The 20,848-nt window shown below is 36.9% G+C and overlaps 1 protein-coding gene across 2 annotated transcripts in view; it reads left to right on the forward strand.

Annotated features, from left to right (window-relative positions):
• The first annotated feature begins 362 nt into the window (after nt 1–362).
• SMAD9 (SMAD family member 9) overlaps nt 363–20,848 on the forward strand; it is a 61,715-nt gene continuing 41,229 nt past the window's right edge. For both annotated transcript variants that reach the window (XM_087436190.1, XM_087436191.1), the window contains exons 1-2: nt 363–474; nt 1,342–1,541. The gene's annotated coding sequence lies outside the window, so the exon portion shown is untranslated. The remainder of the gene's footprint in view (nt 475–1,341; nt 1,542–20,848) is intronic.

A 20,848-nucleotide genomic window follows, 5' to 3' on the forward strand; every position in this document is an offset into this window, starting at 1 on the left:
GCTCAGCAGCTCTGGGGAAAACAAGTAACAAATATTAGTCAAGTGTCATCCGTGCTATTGTGAAGGTGTATGCTGGGTGCTGTGAAAGTCCAGAGGAGCTGACTGATGCTGTTGTCTGGGAGCCACAGGGAAGGTTCAAGGAGGTTGGCTTCCAGCTCTGTCCTGAAGGAGGAGCAGAGTGTACCTGCACACAGGGCTTCTAGGAAGAGGGGAGGGATTGAAGGGCAAAGAGAGAAGAATTGATGAGGCTGGGAATGTAACTAGGGGAGGCCGCATTGTGAAGAGCCTGGTTTGAAATTAATGTTAAAAGCATCAAATCATACTCACCCGTGATATTTCCTTTTTTTTCCATATAGAATATAATTACATACTCATAGAAATTTGGAGAAAAACATTTAAAAGCACAGAGAAAGTATTTTTAATGCCAACGCCTGGAAATAGTGCTGCTCCTTTTGGCTGCAGTCTCTCAGCAAGGTGTGTTACTTAGGAGTGTGACAGGGTCAGCTCTGGGGTCAGGATGACATTGCATGAGGGGCCTAAGGAGGAGGGTGCTTTCTGGGGAGTGGGCTGATGAGGGGAGGCACAGTAGGATACAGCTGCCTGGAGTGAAACAGACTCACTGGGAACATCCGGTATGGGACATAGCTAAGAAATATATGGCAGGGCCCGTCCTCAGGATTTGGTGACCTATTGAATGTGGGGTTAAGGAAGAGGAAGGAATAGAATTTCCATCAGATTGTTCTGAGTCAAGAGTGGCTTCATGGTTTCTAGCTTGGGCAAGTGGGTAGAGAGTGGTGCTGCCAGCAAGTAGAGAATGCCGGAAGAAAAACGGTGTTCCAAGAAAGCTGATAGGTTCCATTTCTTTCTCTATTTTTTTAATTAATAAACTGTTTTTTAGAGCAGTTTTAGGTTCACAGCAAAAATTGATCGAAAAGTACAGAGAGTGCCCATATTCCCCCTAACCCCACATACTGCACAGCCTTCCCTACTATGAACATCCTCGCCAGAGTGGTTCATTTGTTACAATCGATGAACCTACATTGACACGTTATCACCCGGAAGTTGTCCGTAGTTTACATTAGGGTCCACTCTTGGTGTTGTACATTCTTTGAGTTTGTACAAATGGATAAGGTCGTGTATCCACCATTGTAGTATCATACAGAATAGTTTCACTGCTCTAAAAATCCTCTGTGCTCCACCTGTTCAACCCTCCCTCTCCCCAACTCCTGGCATAGATTCCATTTCTACATTGGAATATATTGCATTTAAGGATCCTGGAGTGTGGAAGTCAGTAATGGTCAAATTTTAATTAAAAAAAAATTGTGTTTTTTTAACCAACAGGACCCTTTCATCAAGGAAGCCTCATTAAGTAAAGCCGAATGAAGAAAGGCTGCTCTGGTGGAAGGTGGCATCTGCAGAGGGACAGAGTCTCGTGCTTTGCTTTCCCCCTAGTGTCCACCTCCCCACCGCTCTCTTGTTGCTGTGTCTGAGGCTCTCTGCCATCTCCAGAATTCTGAAGAACACCGTTTGGAGACTGCACGGTAAGCAGCTCAGAGGAAGGGCCAGTAGTTCTCGGATGCAGTGACGTCAAACTCTTGTGCTGTTTGAGACTTAGTGTCTGTTTTTTTGTTTTGGCTTTTTTGTTTGTTTTGGTGCCTCTCCTTGGGGTCAAGATGCCAGCTTTGATTTTGCTTTGCTATCATTGCACCTGATGGTAGCTTCTTCTCTTCCCTCTCCCAGTTTGCTGCTCTAATTTACTGTGAACTTGGAAATCATAGAAACATGTTTGTTTAAACTGAGTCGAAAAGAGCTGCAAACAGGGCCTGCATGATCTTCTCTGTACAGACTTGGTGACTGCGTTTTGCCAGGTAGAACCCTTTCTTGCTTGTTGCTTGTTCTCAGTTATGTTTTGAACAAATGCAATTGCTAGGTAGTCAGATTTTGTGCAGTGAGCACTCCATCTCTGTCAGGGTCCGTTTGTCTTCTCACTTTCTCTTTCTGTCTGATCCTGGAATTATAGAGAAAGTATATATTATGTAGCTCAGAAATTTCTGTCCTCTAACTCTACTGGGTGAATAATAGCAGTTAACACAGATTAGGAAGAAATTATGTCATAATTTTAATTCCTAATGAGATGCTAATATGTTGAGATAGTTGAGATACTGTTTTTTTTCTATGTGTGTGTGTAAGGAAAATTAGCCCTGAGCTAACATCTGATGCCAATCCTCCTCTTTTTGCTGAGGAAGACTGGCCCTGGGCTAACACCTGTGCCCATCTTCCTCTACTTTATATGTGGGATGCCACCACAGCATGGTTTGACAAGCAGTGCGTAAGTCCGCACCCAGGATCCTAACCTGTGAACCCCGGGCCACTGAAGTGGAGCGTGCAAACTTAACCGCTACACCACAGGGCTGACCCCTGAGATACTGTTTTTTTTGATATGAGGCACTGGTTTTTTGATCATCTTTTTCTCTTCTTTTCCTCTGATCTGTTTCTGAGATAGTTTTTCTTTCTTTCTTTTTTGGCACCTTTTACTTCTACAATGAGGCATGCAGGGGGAATAAGCAGAAATATAACTACTTGTTAAGAATAAAAAAATAATATCCTTACATTAGTTTACAGTTTTCAAACTGCTTTTGTGCACATCCTCTCAGTGTGAAAGGTAGGGATTATTGTTTCAGTTTTACAGAGGAGGAAACAAGATGGAAGCGGTTAATTGCTTGAAGGTCACAGTTAGTTAGTAATGGAGATAGCATTCAGACTCTGGTCCTCGTCCTCCAAATCCTCTGTTCTATCCATTACATCATGTTGCGTCTTGTTCGTGGAAACATCAGTTAAATCGTGGGCCCTTCCAAACTTGAATAATAAAATGTCACCCTTGTGGGGTGGTGTACAGTATTTCCAAGCGTATGCTGGTAATGTAAAGAATATAGGTTGGAATGCTAAAAACTTATGCCATAATCTTCCCAAGGTGGTGTTGACATCTCTTATAACAGTGTTATGAGTTGCTTATCCTTAAAATGTTTAACCATGCTCTTGATATTCAGAATACTACATGGAAAAGATACGTAGCATTCTAAGTCTACTTTAAAAGTGACCCAAATGATTAGGCATATTCTCTAGATTCCTTCTTCGATGCTCTAATGCCTGTTCTTCTTCCCTTTCTCTACATTTGGCATAAATAAAATATCAAACAGGCAATGGAATAATAATTCCATCTCCAAAAGAAGTGGTACTGAGCAACAATAAAAAATATATCTTGTCTTTTTATTTTAAAAAATAATTCTATATCTCCACTGAAATTTAAGAAATGATGTCTAATCAACATAAACATTCTAGTTGAAAAATCAAACTATATGAGTGGCCAAGAGAACTATATCTCAAGCATTTAAGTGAACATAGATCAAGACTTCCCCAAAGCTTACTAAGTGTGAATTCCAGTGACCCACCACTTTACCTTAGCACTTCATATCAGGAGCACAAGGCTGCCTAGTATAACCAAGTCTTGGTATGGACAACATATATCACTTTTAGTCAGGGCGTTTTGTTTCATGTGAAATTCAGTATTAATATAAAAAGAAACCAAGCTGTCGTTGGAAGAGTTTTGTTTTAAGGTGAGATTGTGTGTGTGCTTTATGCACTGTGAGGGTTTTGATATATTTGTGGGCTTTTATCAGTCGAGCACAAGCGATAATTATGTCACTTCCTCTGGGCCACAGTGTACCCAAATCCAGGAACGATGATAAAAAGTGTATTTCGAAATGAACATCAAATATTCTTGTACTTAGTTGTGTATTCTAAGGTAGATTTGTTTAACCCAATAATATTTTCATGCAGTAGATTCCATTATGTTCCTGTTCCAGGAGGGATCATAAAGTTAATTTTATGAAAAAATGAATATCAAATTGTGTGGACCTTCCAGTGGATTTGAAGTCCTAGAGATTCTGGAGTATTAGTAGGTTTTAACACAACTTTAAATATCAAATGTATTAGTGCATGAAAAGTAATTTATATTTCTGCTTTCTTTCAGAATACTTACAGTTGTTGAATCTATGGATGTTTGTTGAATTTAATTGTTTGCTTTGACTGAAGGAGTTTTATAGTTTGCGTTATAAGAATACCTGATTCCAAGAAAATAAAGCTCAACATATTTATTAATGGTATATAAAATTGATATTGGTTGATTCTGAGAGAGAAAATAGATCTCATTTAAAAAAAAACTTTCGAGAAGATTGTTCCACATTTTTCCCTTTTTCTTAGTGTAGAAGCAAATCTTATTTTTAAAACAATACTTTCCTCCTCCCGCAGACTACCACCATCAGGAAAAGTTATATGTTTACATGAATTGGCATTAAGTGGAAGAAAGGATCTGAAAGGCAAGCAGAATGCCAGGGATGGCACAAAACTATGACTGTCTGTTGAACGGAGATTAACCTATGTAATTCGGCCTGGGATATGTGTGAAGATTCCCCAGCATTTTATATTGTCAGGGATTCTAATTTCTTTCAAGGCTTCCACGTACCAATGGCACATTATTTTCCATCTCAAAATTAGAGTTTAGAAAAACCTTCTAATTTTGGCAGAGGGAGACTTTATATGTAAAATTTCTTAAAGGTAGTGATGAAGCAAATTATTATAACATTTGGAATGAGATTTTTCTTTACTGTGATAAAAAATACATAAAATTTACCCTTTTAATCATTTCTAAGTGTACAGTTCAGTGGCATTAAGTCCATTCACACTGTTGTGCGACCACCACCACTATCCATCTCCAGAACTTTTTCATCCTCCCAAATTGTAACTCTACACCCACTGAACAAAAACTCCCCATTCCCCTTTCCTTCTCGTTCCTGGTAACCTCTATTCTACTTTCTATCTCTATGAATTTGCCTATTCTAGTTACTCATATAAGTAGAATCATACAAAATTTGATTTTTGTGTCTAGCTCTTTTCATTAGCATAACTTCTTCAGATTTCATCCATGTTGTAGCATGTGTCAGAATTTCCTTCCTTTTTTAAGTCTGAATAATATTCCATTGTATGTATATACCACATTTTGTTTATCCATTCATCTGTTGATGGACACTTAGGTTGTTTCCACCTTTTGGCTGTTGTAAATAATGCTGCTGTGAACATTGGTGTAAAAGTATCTGAGTATCTGTTTTCACTTCTTTTGTGTATATACCTAGGAGTGCAATTACGCAGTCATATGGTAATTCTACAGTTAATTTTTGAGGAGCTGCCAAACTGTTTTCCACAGTGGCTGAGCCATTTTACCTTCCCACCAACAGTGCACAGAGGTTCTAATTTTTCCACATCCTTGCCAATACTTGTTAGTTTCTCTTTTATTGATAATAGCCATCTCATGGGTGTGAAGTGGTATCTCATTGTGGTTTTGATTTGCATTTCCCTAATGACTAGTGATGTTGAGCATCTTATTGTGTGCTTATTGGCTATGTGTATATCTTCTTTGGATAAATGTCTATTCAAGTGCTTTGCCCACTTTAGAATTGGGTTGTTTGTTTTTTTGTTGTTGAGTTGTAGGAGTTCTTCATATATTCTGGATATGAATCCTTTATCAGATATATGATTTTCATGGAATGTGATTTTTAGTAGAAAGTTTCTAAAAAACTTTATATTTTTTCCACCTATTTGTGTATATGACATTTCACATTTAAGAGTTAATTCTGTGGAATTTCATAACATATGGTCATATAAATAAAAACAATCAAATATTTAAAAAAATTCTTTGTTTCTAAAACCCACCAATCTGAGGTCACATTAATTTCAAGTAAATCATGGTTTGATTAGAGGATATCTAGCCAGCATAAGAGATTACAGTCCAGTGGGTGATATAACATTCAATGACACAGCATTTATTCTGCAAATGAAATTAGAAGGGCCATTTGGCCTTTGTCGCTCTAGAAATTTGGATCACTGAAGAAGATTAGCTGCCATCCCCTAGAGTCTGTTTTTTTCCCCTCAGTGTCCTCCTCATTTAAAAGCTTTTTCATTTGAGTTAAGAGAGTTGTGAAGCAGGTAGATTAGAAATAAGAATTTTAAAACTTGGTTCCAGTTCTGCTTTTGGTGTGTTGATATATTGACAGTGTTATTGAAAATCCAGCAGCAACTCTTAAAGAGTTGAAAAGAAAGATATTAAAAAAAAAAGTGTAAGACTTTTTGAATAGGATAAGGACAATAAAGATTTTTGTGTCATTTATATGTGGAATCTAATTTAAAAAAAACAAAGCTCATAGATACAGAGAATAGATTGGTGGTCACCAGAGTGGGGCAGGGATGGGCAAAATGGGTGAAGAGGGTCAAAAGGTACAAACTTCCAGTTATAAAATAAATAAGTCACAGAGATGTAACATACAGCATGGTGACTATAGTTAATAATACTGTATTGTGTATTTGAAAGTTGCTAAAAGAGTAGATCTTAAAAGTTCTCATTACAAGAAAAAAAAGTTGTAACTATGTGAGGTGACGAATGTTAACTAGACTTTTTGTGGTGATCATTTTGCAATGTATACAAATATTGAGTCATTATATTATACACTTGAAACTAATATAATGTTACATGTCAAGTATACCTTAATTAAAAAAAAACATTTTTAGGAAGAATAGAATAGAGGAGAGAAAGAGCAGGAATAGAGTAGAATGACCAGGAGTCAGTTTTAAGAAATGAAGGTCTAGGTCAGGGTTTCTCAGCCTTGACTCTACTGGCATTTGGGACTGGATAATTCTTTGCTGTGGGGCACTGTCCTCTGTGTTGTAGGGTGTTTAGTAGCATCCCTGGCCTCTACCCACGAGATGCCAGTGGTACCCACTCCCTCCAGCCCAGTTGTGGCCACCAAAAATGTCTCCAGACATTGCCAAATGACCCGTGGGGGGCAAATCACCCCCTCTTCCCTCATTGAGAACCACTGGTCTAGAGTGATAAGAGCCTGAGCTGAATTCTAACAGCAGAATGGTGATAAAAAAAGGAAAGCAAGTGAAATTTTGAGTAAAGGAAAGGGAAAAAAATGCAGGTAATTAATATATATTAAGCATCTACTATTTTCCAGGCACCAGCACTAGGTGACATAGTCATTTGACATAAATAGTGACAAATGTCTATTTTATGTGAGGGATTGAAGCTACAGAGATGAATGAGACAGTCACTGCTCCTAATGACTTTGTCGTTTAATAGAGGAGAGACATATGCACAAATAAATTACAATCCAAAGTGAAAATAGTAATGTGTATAAGATGCTGACTGCGAAGAGAATTCCATCTGGGGAAGGCGCAGAGGCCTGTGACACCTGGGCTGGATTTGAAGGATGAAAAGCAGTTTTGCCTCCTGGAGTGGGTTTTGCAGATGAGGTGGTGAATTACGTTTGGTCTTTTAGTCTCTAAGTTGACGACCAAATTGAGACAAAGCTCTCTCTAGGTTGCCACCTCTGTCCTGGGAATAAAACTCCCAGATCATAACTAAAGCTGGGATGACTGCCCGGGGCAATCGTACATTTTCGCTGAGGCTTGAGTAGAGCGATTAGCACCTGGCAAATCCCAGAGCTGTGCAGTTTTAGTGACAGTTTATATACCTCCCGTATTGTTTTAAATCATTATCAGTGCAAGAGGGTGAGGAGATGCAGACCCAGCTCCCGTAATACATCAGACTCCCTGCCACATTATACCGACAACATCTTGTTGATTTTGAAACGTTAAGTAAGAGGCATATTTGCATCCTCTGGTTAACAGTTCATTATTAAACAGTAGGGGTACTGTAATGGAACCTAGAAACAGATGGTACCATATGGCTTAATTTGTGGAGTGGCAATGTATTGCTTAATCTCATAGCAGCAGTATTTGCTATTATGTAATAAAAATACAGTTATTCAGTGGCAGTTTATATAATATATATTCAACAGTAGTGGTGCTCTTCATGCTTACTTAGTTATTTATATTGTTAGAATTTCGTATTGAAAAAGAAAGTAATGAGCAGCAAAGAAAATTGCCAATGTATTTATCTTAACCTGTACCACACGTTCTCCAGCTCTGCGCTTTTTTCACTGGCTTGTGTCCCATTAGTAACAATAGTGTTCAGACTTGCTGATGTCACTGCCCAGTTATTTAATTTGACTAAATGTGATAAATGTGTTTATTTAAGATTTTGTTCAGAATTTTTTTAAAAGGTCAGTATGGTACTTTTGCATCGTAGCATATGTTTTCTGATATGATTGTAACATTACATTAACTTATCAAGAATAATTATTTACATATACTAAAAGCTATGGTGACTCTTGAGATAAGATGCAGAAGCTATTTTCTCTCTCAGTTCAGAGAAAATAATTCATTGTTATTCATTCTATTTCATCTTACCTGATGTTTTGTTTTTGAAAAATAGAAAACGTTCAACGTGATAGTAACTAAATGATTTTTAGTTTTAGTACATTTGAATTACCCAACACTGACTCACACCAGAATGGCTACTGCTGCTCATGCCCCCCTGACAATATGGTTTTGAAAAGATCCCTTTGGCATTGGAGCCCGAGGCCTAAATCACCCCTCCTTCCTGCCATTTCAACTCTTGTCTGACAGGAGTTGCTCAACCATGGTATTTGCTTCCTGTCCTCTCCTCTTGTCTTCCCACCTTCACCCTTTTCTCTGGGCTGTGGATGACTCTGTCTTCTCAGGAGCCCATTCATTCATTAGCAAATATTAAGCACCTGCTATATGCCAGGCCCTATTCTAGGTGCTGGGGTACAGTGGTGAGCAAAATAGACAAAAATCCACATCCTAATAAGCCTATGTTGTGGTAGGGAAAAGGAGACAATAAACAATAAAAAATAATAAAATATAAAACATTCTTGAAAGGGGAGAAGAAAGTTGGAAGGCTCACACTTGCCAGTTTCAAAACTTACTACAAAGCTACAATAATCAAAACAGTGTGGTATCAGCATAAGGATAGTCATAGAGATCAATGGAATAGAATTGAAAGTCCAGAAATAAACCCAATTGTCTATGTGTATGTGGCCAATTGATTTTTGACAAAGATGTCAAAAATGTGGGGAAAGAATAGTCTCTTCAATGAATGGTACTGGGACAACTGGATAGCTACATGCAAAAGAATGAAGTTGGATTCCTACCTCACATTATATACAAAAATTAACTGAAAGTGATCAATGACCTAAGTATTAGAGCTAAAACCATAAAACTCTTAGAAGAAAACATAGGGGTAAATCTTTATGACCTTGGATTTGGCAATGGATTCTTAGATAGTGACACAAAAAGCATGAGTAACAAAAGAAAAAGTAAATAAATTGGATGTCATCAACATTAAATATCTTTTGGACATCAAAGGGCATTATCATGAAAGTGAAATACAGCATACAGAAAGGGGGAAGATATTTGCAAATCATATATCTCAGTGTCTATATATCCAGGATATAAAGAACTCTTACCATCCAGCACAAAAAGACAAACAACACAGTTTAAAAATGGGCAAAGGACTGGAAGAGACATTTTTCCGAAGAAGATATGTAAATGGCCAACAAACATATGAAAAGATGCTCAATACCATTAGTCGTTAGAGAAATGCAAATCAAAACCACAAAGAGATACCATTTCACACCTTACTTGGGTGACTATAGTAAACAAACAAAATGGAAAATAATAAGTGTTGGTAAGGATATGGAGAAATTGGAACTCTTATAGATTTCTGTTGAAATGTAAAATGGTTCAGCTGCTGTGGAAAACAGCTTGGCATTTTCTCAAAATGTTAAACATAAAATTACCATGTGACCCAGCAATTCACTCAAAAGAATTGAAAACAGGGACTCAAACAAATACTTATACATAAATGTTCATAGCTGCACTGTTCACAATGCCTGAAGGTAGAAACAACCCAACGTTCATCAAAGGTTGAATTGATGAGCAAATTGTTGTGTGTATGTGTATGCATATAATGAAATATTAGTCAGCCATAAAAAGAAATGAAATACTTATATAGACTACAATGGGGATGAACCTCAAAAGCATTATGCTAGTGAAAGAAGCCGGATACAAAAGATCACATACTGTATGATTCAATTTATATGCGATATCTAGAATAGTAAATTCATAGAGATGGAATGCGTATAGGTGGTTACCAGGGGCTGAGAGGTAGGGGCAGCAGGAGCAGGGAATAGGGAGAAACCGCTTAATGGGCATGGCGTTTTATTTTGGAGTGGTGGAAATGTTTTGGAACTAGATAGAGGTGGTGGTTGCACAACACTGAGAATGTACTAAGTGCCACTGAATTGTGAATGATTTCATGTAATATAAACTTCATGTTAACAAAATTTTAAAAAATAAGTAAAATATATGGCATGTTAATGATAAGTCCACTAGGGAAAAATAAAGCAGGAAAAGATGATAGGAAGATGGGGGTGGGGAGGGTTGCAATATAAAATGAGAAGATCAGGGAAGGCTTCACTGATAAGACACTTGAGTAAAGTTCCGAAGAGGATCAGGAAGGCAGTCATGTGCATACCTGCAGGAAGAGCACTGAAGAAACAGAAGTGCCCTGAGGTAGTTGCACGCCTGGCGTGTTCGAGGGAAAGTAAGGAGGCAGTTGTGGAAGGAGTAGAGAGAGCAAGGGGGAGAGTAGAAGGAAAAGAGGTGAGGGAGGTAACTCAGGGGTGGATGCTCAAGTAAGGGTCATTCTGATGTACCACTGGGGTTGGGAAGTAGTGGTGTAGGGACTTCTGGATCATTGAAAGGACTTTGGCTTTTACTTAGAGTGAATAAAACCATTGGAGGGTTTTGAGCAGAGAAGAATCATGAAATTGACTTATGTTTTAATAGGGTCAACCAGGCTTTTGTGTTAAGAATAGACAGAAAGGAGCAAGTGCAGAAGCAGGGAGACCAGTTAGAAGGCCATTATAATAACTCATGAAAATGTTTTTCTGCTTCTGTTTTTTGCATACTATACAATCTCATCCAAACTATAGTTTCTTTTTCCCCTTAAATGCTAATAAATTTGGGACTCCACCCGTTTAGTTCAGCCCTGTCCTCTGAGCTCCAGATCCTACATCTAACTGCCTACTGAATTTCACTTTGATATCATGCTTCCCCTAACCCTCTACCCATCTCACCACTTCAGAATCAGTATATCCAAAATAGACTTCATTGCAACTGTCTTACCCCCAACTTCAATTCCTTCTGAATTTGCCATTTTGATGAATGACATACCATCACCCAGGTGCCCAAGAAATGTGGCCTCTTCCTAGTCTCTCGATCCTAACAGTTAATATTTTTTTTTTTTAATTTTATTTATTTATTTTTTCTCCCAAAGCCCCAGTAGATAGTTGTATGTCATGGTTGCACATCCTTCTAGTTGCTGTATGTGGGACGCGGCCTCAGCATGGCCGGAGAAGCGGTACGTCGGTGCGCGCCCGGGATCCGAACCCGGCCCGCCAGCAGCGGAGCGCGCGCACGTAACCACTAAGCCATGAGGCCGGCCCTTTTTTTTTTTTTTTTTTGGTGAGGAAGATCAACCCTGAGCCAACATTCGTTGCCAATCCTCCTCTTTTTACTGAGGAAGACTGGCTCTGAGCTAACATTCGTGTCCATCTTCCTCCACTTTATATGGGATGCTGCCACATCATGGCTTGACAAGTGGTGTGCCGGCGTGTGCCCGGGATCCGAACCTGCGAACCCTGGGCCACTGCCTCAGCAGAGCGTGCACACTTAACCACTTGCACCATCGGGCCAGCCCCCAAGATTTTTTGATATTATGAATTCTTTACTTTTTCATATAAATCTTAAAAATCACCCTGTCAATTTATAGAAAAAATACTACTGGGAATTTAGTCAAAATGGCAAGGAATCTATAGATTGATTTGGGGAGACCTGCAATCTTAACAATATTGAGTCTCCATGAACATGATATAACTCTCCATTTAATTTCTTTCCTTAGTGTTTTGCGGTTTTCATCGTGGAGTTCTTGTCCATTTTTTGTTGTTGTTAAATATATTCCTAAGTGTTTTATGGTTTTTGGTAATATTGTAAATATTTTTATTTTGTTTTATTGTCCACTTGTTTGCTGCTAGTCAATGGGAATATAATTGTTTTTGTACATTTATCTTGTATCCTGCAACTTGCTAAATTCACTAGTTTCAATTTTTTTTTTTGAAGATTCTTTGGGATTTCGTTTGTTGTTCTTTCTGTTTGCTATGAATACAGTTTTACATTTCCTTTCTAAACTTTATGCCTGTTTTTTTTTTTTTTTCTTGCTTTGTTGCACTGGCTGGGATATCCAGTATAACGGTGAATAGAAGTGGTGAGAGTGAACTTTCTTGCTTTGTTTCTAATCTTAGTGGAAAGTATTTGGTATTTCATCACTAAGTCTAATGTTAGCTATAGGTTTTTGTAGTTGCCCTTTAAAGATCATGGAAATTTCCTTCTATTTCTAGTTTGCTGAGAGTTAATAATTTTTTAAAACTCATGAATGGATAGTGACTTTTGTCAAATGCTTTTTCTGTGTCTATTAAGATGATAGTATGGCATTCTCCTTTATTCTGTTAATATGGTGAAACATGCTCATTTATTTTCAAATGTAATACCAATCTTGAACTTCTGTGGTAAATGTCACTTGGTCATGAGGTATTAACTCTTTTTATGCTGCTGGATGTGATTTGCCAATATTTGTTAAGGATATTTACGTCTATGTTTCTGAGTAATATCTGTCTGTATTTTCTTTTCTTATAATATTCTTATCAGATTTTTGTATTAGGATTATGCTGGCCTCATAAAATGAGTTGGGAAGTATTCCCTCCTCCTTGATATTTTGAAGAGTTTGTGTATTATTTCTTCTTTAAATGTGTGATAGAATTTGCCAATGAAGCCATGTAGGCTTGGTGATTTTTCCCAGGGACAGTTTTTAATCGTGAACTCAATTTCTTTTTTTCTTTCTTTCTTTTTTTTTTTTTTTTTGGTGAGGAAGATTAGCCCTGAGTTAACATCTATTGCCAATCCTCCTCTTTTTGCTGAGGAAGATTGGCCCTGAGCTAACATCCGTACCCAACTTCCTCTACTTTTATATGTGGGATGCCTGCCACAGTGTGGCTTGATAAGCGGTGCATAGGTCCACACCCAGGATCTGAACCCATGAACCCCAGGCCGCCAAAGCAGAATGTGCAAACTTAACCACTATGCCATGGGGCCAGCCCCGTGAAGTCAATTTCTTTAACAGATATAAGGCAGTTCAAATTTTCAACTTCTTTCTCTTACACCAAAAATCAACTTCTGTGTTGCATACATCTGTGTAAGCCACACCTTTATTAAGCCCTAGGACATTTCCATCACCTCAGGGTGTTCCCACTAATGAACTTTGGATAAAGAACCCTTTGTAAGTTGGGGTTTGTATGAATTGAGCAACTAGAACTGAAAATGCAAATGTAATATAGCTTTTTTACCCAATCATTTATTAGTTTTATTTCATTAACATTTATCAAAAATAGAAATTCTGCTATGTTCTATTTTTATTAAAAGAAAGTTATCAAATTCTGTATTTTCTTTGTTATTATTTAGGAAAAATTTTATTTTTTCCTCTCTAGATAGCCCACATTCCTTAAGTTGATGCCAGTTTTCAAATAGACATGAATGTATTTTAGATTTCCTACACTGTGGTAGACTCTTTGAAAGGCAGTTTGGGCTTAAGCAGAACAGAGCTTTATCATAATATGGAATACTATGCAGCAGTTAAAAAGAATGAAGTAGATTTATATAATACTAACATAGAAAAGATCCTCAGGGGCTGGTCTGTTGGCGTAGTGGTTAAGTCTGCGCATTCCACTTCAGCGGACCGGGGTTTGCTGGTTCAGATCCTCATCAAGCCATGCTGAGGCAGCATCCCACATAGAAGTACTAGAAGGACCTACAACTAGGATATACAACTATGTACTGGGTCTTTGGGGAGAAAAAAGAAAAAGAGGAAGATTGGCAACAGATGATAGCTCAGGGCCAATCTTCCTCAAAAAAAAAATTATAAAAAAAAAAAGAAAGAAAATGCCCTCAAGCAAATTGCAGAATGATTAAATATTTTAAAAAGTGCAAACTAATACTATATATATTTTTTGTGAGGACCTATCTATGTATGAATATGCAGAGTAAAATATCTAAAACTAAGCCCAAACTTGTAACGGTAGTTATACCAGGAAGTATGTGAGGATTTTGGAATTGTGGTTGATGATCAGGTTAAATTTAACCTTATGTTTTAATTTATATAAGAAGATTAGCTTAATGTAGAATTTATTTATTTAGAACTGTAAAGTACCCTGACAGATTTATATATAACTAGAGGCAAAGTGCCTCTAGGTTTTTTGTTTTTGTTTTAAGGGTTGCTCTGAAACTGTTGAAAACCAACTTGTAAAGTCTGTACAAGGAGTGCTCTAAATCTGTTTTTGTTCAAATTATGGCACAAGAAAATATTGCAAGTGAAGTAAAAGTGCAATTTAGAATTAAAATAAAGTTGAATATTATTCTGACTACCACAAACCTTTAAAAACAAAATATTTAATAACATGAAAATGCTTACACTATATTATTCATTGAAAGAGGCAGAATATAAGATATATCTTTAAACTAACTCCTATTTTAAAATGTTTATTTAGAAAATAAGAAAAAAATTCACAGAAATTTTAATAGTGATTATTATCTCTGTGTGGATTAACAGTGGTTATTTGAGCCTTTTTTAAAGGAACTTTTCCATATTTTCCTAGTTTTTCTTTTTCATAGACACGAATTGCTTTTAAAATCAAGGGGAGAAAATCCCCTCTCTATCTCAATTAAAGAAAAAAGGAAGGAAGAAAGAAAAGGAGGAAAGGCTGGGCAGGGCAGGGCAGGGAAGAGAAAAGAAGAAATTCTTAACATTTGCAAACATGCTATAGGGAGTTCTGGTACATTTTTAGATGAAAATGTTAGCTGTGTTTTAGAAACCTGGCAATTCGTAGAAGAGATTTGGTAGAAATGGAGGGAGGTGAAGGGGATGGGGAGGAAGAGATGGTTTTGAAAGATGTTTAGAAAGTAAAAAATCCACAGGAGTGGATCCACAGGGTGGGTGGGAGTGCAATGAGAGAATGAGGGAGAGAGTTAATATTTGTCAATTTAAACCCAAGTCATTTCAAATCTGTTTTGTAACTGTGCATTACTCTTCGATTTAGGTAAAAACTGTGATTCTTCTTTTTCTGTGATGATAACTGAAGTCTGAACCCTTTGGCTTTTGCTAAGGTGGTTCAAAATAACACTAAATCACAAAGTTTCAAACTGCCCAGAAGATGCTATTGCTTTGAAGTGGATTAATATCTGAGTATAGAAACCATGATCCAAACCCTTCTGTTATCTTCAGCCTAAACAACTGTGCTAAGTAACATTTCCTAGGATAACTTTAAAAAAAAACACTATATTTTCTATGCCTAGGACTGAAAACTTGCTCTATGTGCAGCCATTAGTAGAGCAAGTTCTCTTCCGTTATTTAAATCCACATTGAACACATCTTTCTCTGGAATTTGATTTCATTTTTATTTAACAATAATCCAGATCTAAGATTTTCAAGATCTTGTGGTTATTGAGCAGAATGAGGATTTATGTTAAACCAGTGATTTTCAACAGAAGGCAGTTTTTGCCCCCCCCCCCCCCCCCCCCCGCCAGGGGACATTTGATAATATCTGGAGACATTTTTAGTTATCACGACTTGCAGGGAAGGATGTGCTACTGGCATATGTGGATAGAGGCCAGAGATGCTGCTAAACATCCTATAATGCACAGGACAGTCCCCACACACAAGTATCTGGCTCCAAATGTCAATAGTGCTGAGACTGAGAAACCCGTGTTAGACCCTTTCATGGATACAGAGATGCGCGAGAGTTCACGTTTCAATAAGGGATATATATCCAGATAATTACAATATTGTTTACAGTAGGGGAATAGTTGTTACATATGGGTGTAGAGAATTGGGATTATTAGAAAAGGGATGACCCAGGAAAATTGAAGAAGACATAGATTTGAGGATTTAAGGTTGGCGGCGTGGGAGACGATCTAGCTGGTTAATCTGACCTAAGGCTAACATGTGCTGGCTGTAACTGGCTGCAGGAGATGGGGTGAGTGGCAGCGAGGCAGTTTGGAGCCCCTCACTACCAGACCATTCAGAGAAAACTGGTAGCCATCATTGCCATGGAAGTGAAAGAGAGAATGTGACATAAAAAATCACAACCAAAGAGTGTTCTTGGGGTGGTAATCGTATTGACGAGGGCTTAGATCCCTGTCATCTTTTTAATGAGTTGGCTCAGATTCCCAGGGAGACTTTACGTAGGGGTTAAAAGGACCACAGCCTTGGAGGAGGTGGGGTTCTTCACTAGGACCTGAATCAGTGTGAGGCCACATGGGATAATTGACATATGAGAAGTATAAAGCACCAGGAGCGATGCTAGAGATCACATTCAGGTAGGGCATCAGGAGGAGTCTATGGAGGGGATGGACTGTGCAGAGGGGAGGTTAAGAGGTCGGGAAGACGGAAAGGCATGAATGAAGACACAGAGCCAGGAAAGGCTAATAGTCCACAGCAAATAATTTAACTCTTGGGATGCTCACTATATGTTGCGTATGTTAGTTTTGTAACTTTATAGCTTGTGCGTGCTCAAGAAATGATTGTTCTTAACCTTCTTAGTCATTGTTCTAAGGTTCTTCTAATTGTAGATTAGTATTCTCACTTTTTCTTATTCTTTGATTAGACTTTGGTTCTCAAATTTCCATCTGCTGAGAAATATCATTGTTAATTAACAATGGGGACCATGTTATACATGTCCTCTGAGATTTTGTTTTAAATTAATTAAAATATTTTATTATGTAATACTTGATACTTTCAAAACAAGATGTGGCACATGTATAAAAATTATGATGAAACATTGTACTAATTAATGTATGATAATATAGTAAGATGCAATATTCCTAATGCCACATCTTCCTGTTGTGCTACTCCTCTGCCTCAAGTAATAATATCTTGAATTTTGTGTTTTCATTGTCTTGATGTTTAAGATACAATTTAATCACATGTATGTATCTCAGTGATATTTAATTTTTGTTTATTTGTTTTTAAATTTTATAAAAATGATTTCATTTCTGCATAGTCTTCTAGGCTCTACTTGTTTTTCATTTAACATTATGTCATTAAGATTAATCCTTGTTTGTAGGTATAGTTAACATATTTTTATTACTATATAACATTCCGTTGTGAGATTATTCCAGCATTTATTTGTTCATTCTCCAGTCGATGGACGTTCGGGTTATTTCCAGATTTTCGCTATTTTGAATAATGCTGGTATAAATTTTATGGTATTAGGGCAGTGCTTTTCAGGTGGTTTTGTTTTTAACTATAACCCGACAAGACATATACACAAATCTCTCTCTCTCTGTATCTATTGATCACTTCAAAAACTTCAAGACATAATACTTTTTCCTTCTGTGAGCAATGACTCGGATAACATCCAGTCTGTTTTAAAAAATGCTGATAGAGACCCAATAAATTTATGACATTAATCATTTCTGCCTGAGATTTGAACACCAGTCTAGGATATATACCAGGTGGTGGAATTACTAGGTCTTATGATATGCAAATTTCATCTTCACAAGATGATGGCAAATTGTTTCCAATGTGTTTGATCCACCTATTCCTACCAATTCTTGTTAATCACATTCTTGTCAACACTTGGTATTTCAGACAAAATTTTAGGTTTTCAACAAGAAGTCTATTAACTTAGTAAATTAAATGAGGACATATTAATGATTTTTACTTATGTTCTAATTTTACAGCTAAACATTTCTAGCCAAATAAAGTGCCAAGATTTCTAGAAGACTGGAGAACACTGAGTTCTATATTCTGTTAGAGATCTTGCTGAGGGGTATCTTCACATTTTCTTTGCTTAAAAGTACATCTTGCTTATGATTCTGTTTGCTTTGCTGCTCACGTGTGCAACTATTGATCTATCTCAGTTGTGGCTTCGTGCTTGATTATTTTAAAGTTAAGCATCACCAAGAAATTATTTACTAAGTAAAACTTAAACCTACTGAGAAAACAGCTATGTTGTCCCTGATGTTGTATGACACGTTTTGTTGTAAAAAGATTGGAATTTTTATGGAGAGTGGTGATGTTGATTTTAAAGCTCAAAGAATTGGTTAAGTATATAAGCAGGCTGTTTGGTGGAGAGTTTTGGTCAATTTTATCAAAATGTGGCCTTTTGTAGACCCAGCCTTACATCTAAGCTTCATTGTAAGAACTTAGTTTAGCTGGTTTGTGGACCTTGTCATCACTTTTAAGGTTGAGAATGTCTGTCTTGGTATTTTCTCTACACTTGCTAGAGTAGTGCTTCTGTATGCTGGTGCATCTCCTCGTGGCTTTTGCTATGTTTCATGACTCCTTAGCACGGAAAAATCTACATGTTAGTCTAGATTCAGTGATTTAATCTACATAGAAAGAATTTTTGCTTTGCTCAATGACTGACTTCATTATTCATGGATATCCTCCTGGTTAATAAGTGATCAACCATAACTTTTTAAGGCACTTTCCTTATGTCTGTCTGACCTGGGCGGTTCCAACAGGAGGTAAACTTCCCTGCAGTTTAATCTTTCAGGTCAGTGGTACAATCAAGCCTAGTCATCCAATAATGCCATTTTGTATATATTTCAACAATATTGTCATCATCGTTGACAAAAATATTTCCAACATGGTCTTGCACTCTGTCATTCTTCTGGGTGTGTGTTTTTCTGGCTTGAGAATGTGCATAGCTCATTACAATGGATGAGCTCACTTTTACTCCTATAGAGATTCAGGTTTTGTTTTGTTTTGTTTTGTTTTTAGTTTCTGGAATTCCATCTCAACAGTGAGGATCCAAACTGTAGGTCTGAAGAAGCACTTGCTTGTGTAGTGGGAAAGTAGCAATAAACAGATGCCAAATGGAGTGGAAGGAGTAGATGAATTTACAGTGCTGAAATGTTAAGACTCTAATTGACATCATTTCTTCAGTTACACCATATCTGTATTTTCAGAGAGTTCCACCTGGAGAAAAATGTAACGAGTTGGAGCAGCTCAAGTTCATGACCCAGAGTCCACCCAGCTCTGGTCTAGGGAACAGGGAAACTATCCTGTGGGTGCCAGTTACAGATTGTGGGTCTCACCAGGCCTGGGACAATGAAGAAAATACATTGCTTCTGGGCTGGCCCAGAGTTTTAGACTCTCTGTGATGAATTCACTCTGTTGCCACCTTTGTTTAAAATAAAAATAAAGCAATATGCACTCCCATAAACTATTTAGTGAAGCCAAAAATAGCCCCCAAAATATCCTTTATTACATTTTTAAGACTCTAAATATTTTGAAGCAGTTTAATAGCATTGCATCCTGACTTAGATTCTTTCAATTCCTTAGGTAATGAAGGTTTTGAATCTGGGACTTTACAACAATGAGAAGGTGGGAATAAACCTAGTTACCTACAAAAGCAATTTTAAAACACCTATTTTTTAAAAAGGGAAATATCCCTTTTCCAAATTGAGCTAAGCTATTCTACATGGATATTATCTGATATTTGGAGTAATACAGCTTATCTGTTTTCTGAAGGACATGCTGGGAACATTTTTAAAAAGTGGTTTATTGACTATATCAGTAAAATAATACTGTATTGCTTACAAAAAAGCTGGAACAGTTGTAAAATTCTTAAAGTTTTAAGGATGTTTGGTGTTTTGATGGGCAAAGAGTTTATAAGATAAGGTGTCCCCAAAACTAATTTGATTTCTTCTGCAGTTTGCTAACAATGGTATTCTTTAGTGACCCACAAAAACATTTAGATGATAAGATGGCCAGAATACTCTTTAAAGTCGGCATTATATTTTAGAAGTAGGAATGTAAAGTGAGATCTCTTAATTCTACTGAAGAGTCTAGATGGTTTCTAACTAAAGAATTAGCTTCCCCTTTAAAGGCAAAATTTGTAGAGTTTAGCAGTTAACTCTAGGAATTGCAGCATAGAAAACTTGATAAATATTTATTGAATGAAAGGATATTTATTCCTGAAAAAGCTGTACGTGAATCTGTTTTTTGTAAATGAATCATACTTTTACATTTATTATGATTCATTTTGTAAGACAAATAATCTCTCCCAAATTTGTATTTGTGGTAAACCCAGATTTTCATAGTTCAGAATTGCTTGGAATTAGGACACCTTTAAAGTTCCTTGTGTTGTGTAACTTCTGGTTTATTCTTTGAGGTTGCTAAGGTACAGAAAGTTTGATATATTTTTTTAAGAGCAACAATTATTCACCAGTTTATAAACAATTGAGTAAAAATAGATTTCTAAGGATCTTCAATTTGTAATTGATAAATCATTCATGCTGAAATAGTTGGCCTTGATTCTTTTTCTACTTGAGAATGTGGAATGTTTTATAAACACGTTGAGAGTTACAAATATAGGAGGAAGAAAGAAAAATTGCACTGTCAGTAATGTGATGATATACATTTGTGCATACATGAAATTTCAATCAAAGCATTCTAATACAGGTAATAAAGCGTGTTAGAATTTGGTCTAAATTAAGAATAGGCTCTAAGTAACACATAGTCTACTGTGTTGCAACCTTATTTGGCTCCTACTGTGAGTTAAAGACCTATTTTGTTTCTGTTATTTTGTTTCTGTGCTGAGTTCTGGCTATGTAATTAAAGTTTTAGTATAAGTAAAATCTCCTGATGAATGGGTTGTCTCTGTAAGATGTTCCCTATCTACTCTCTTAACTGGGAATGCAAGACTTATAGGAGTGAAAAAAAAACGTGGAGCCACCTTTTAGAGTA

Source organism: Ceratotherium simum, chromosome 10 (assembly GCF_057802395.1).
Source record: "Ceratotherium simum simum isolate JZ-2026a chromosome 10, ASM5780239v1, whole genome shotgun sequence".
Lineage (NCBI taxonomy): Eukaryota > Metazoa > Chordata > Mammalia > Perissodactyla > Rhinocerotidae > Ceratotherium > Ceratotherium simum.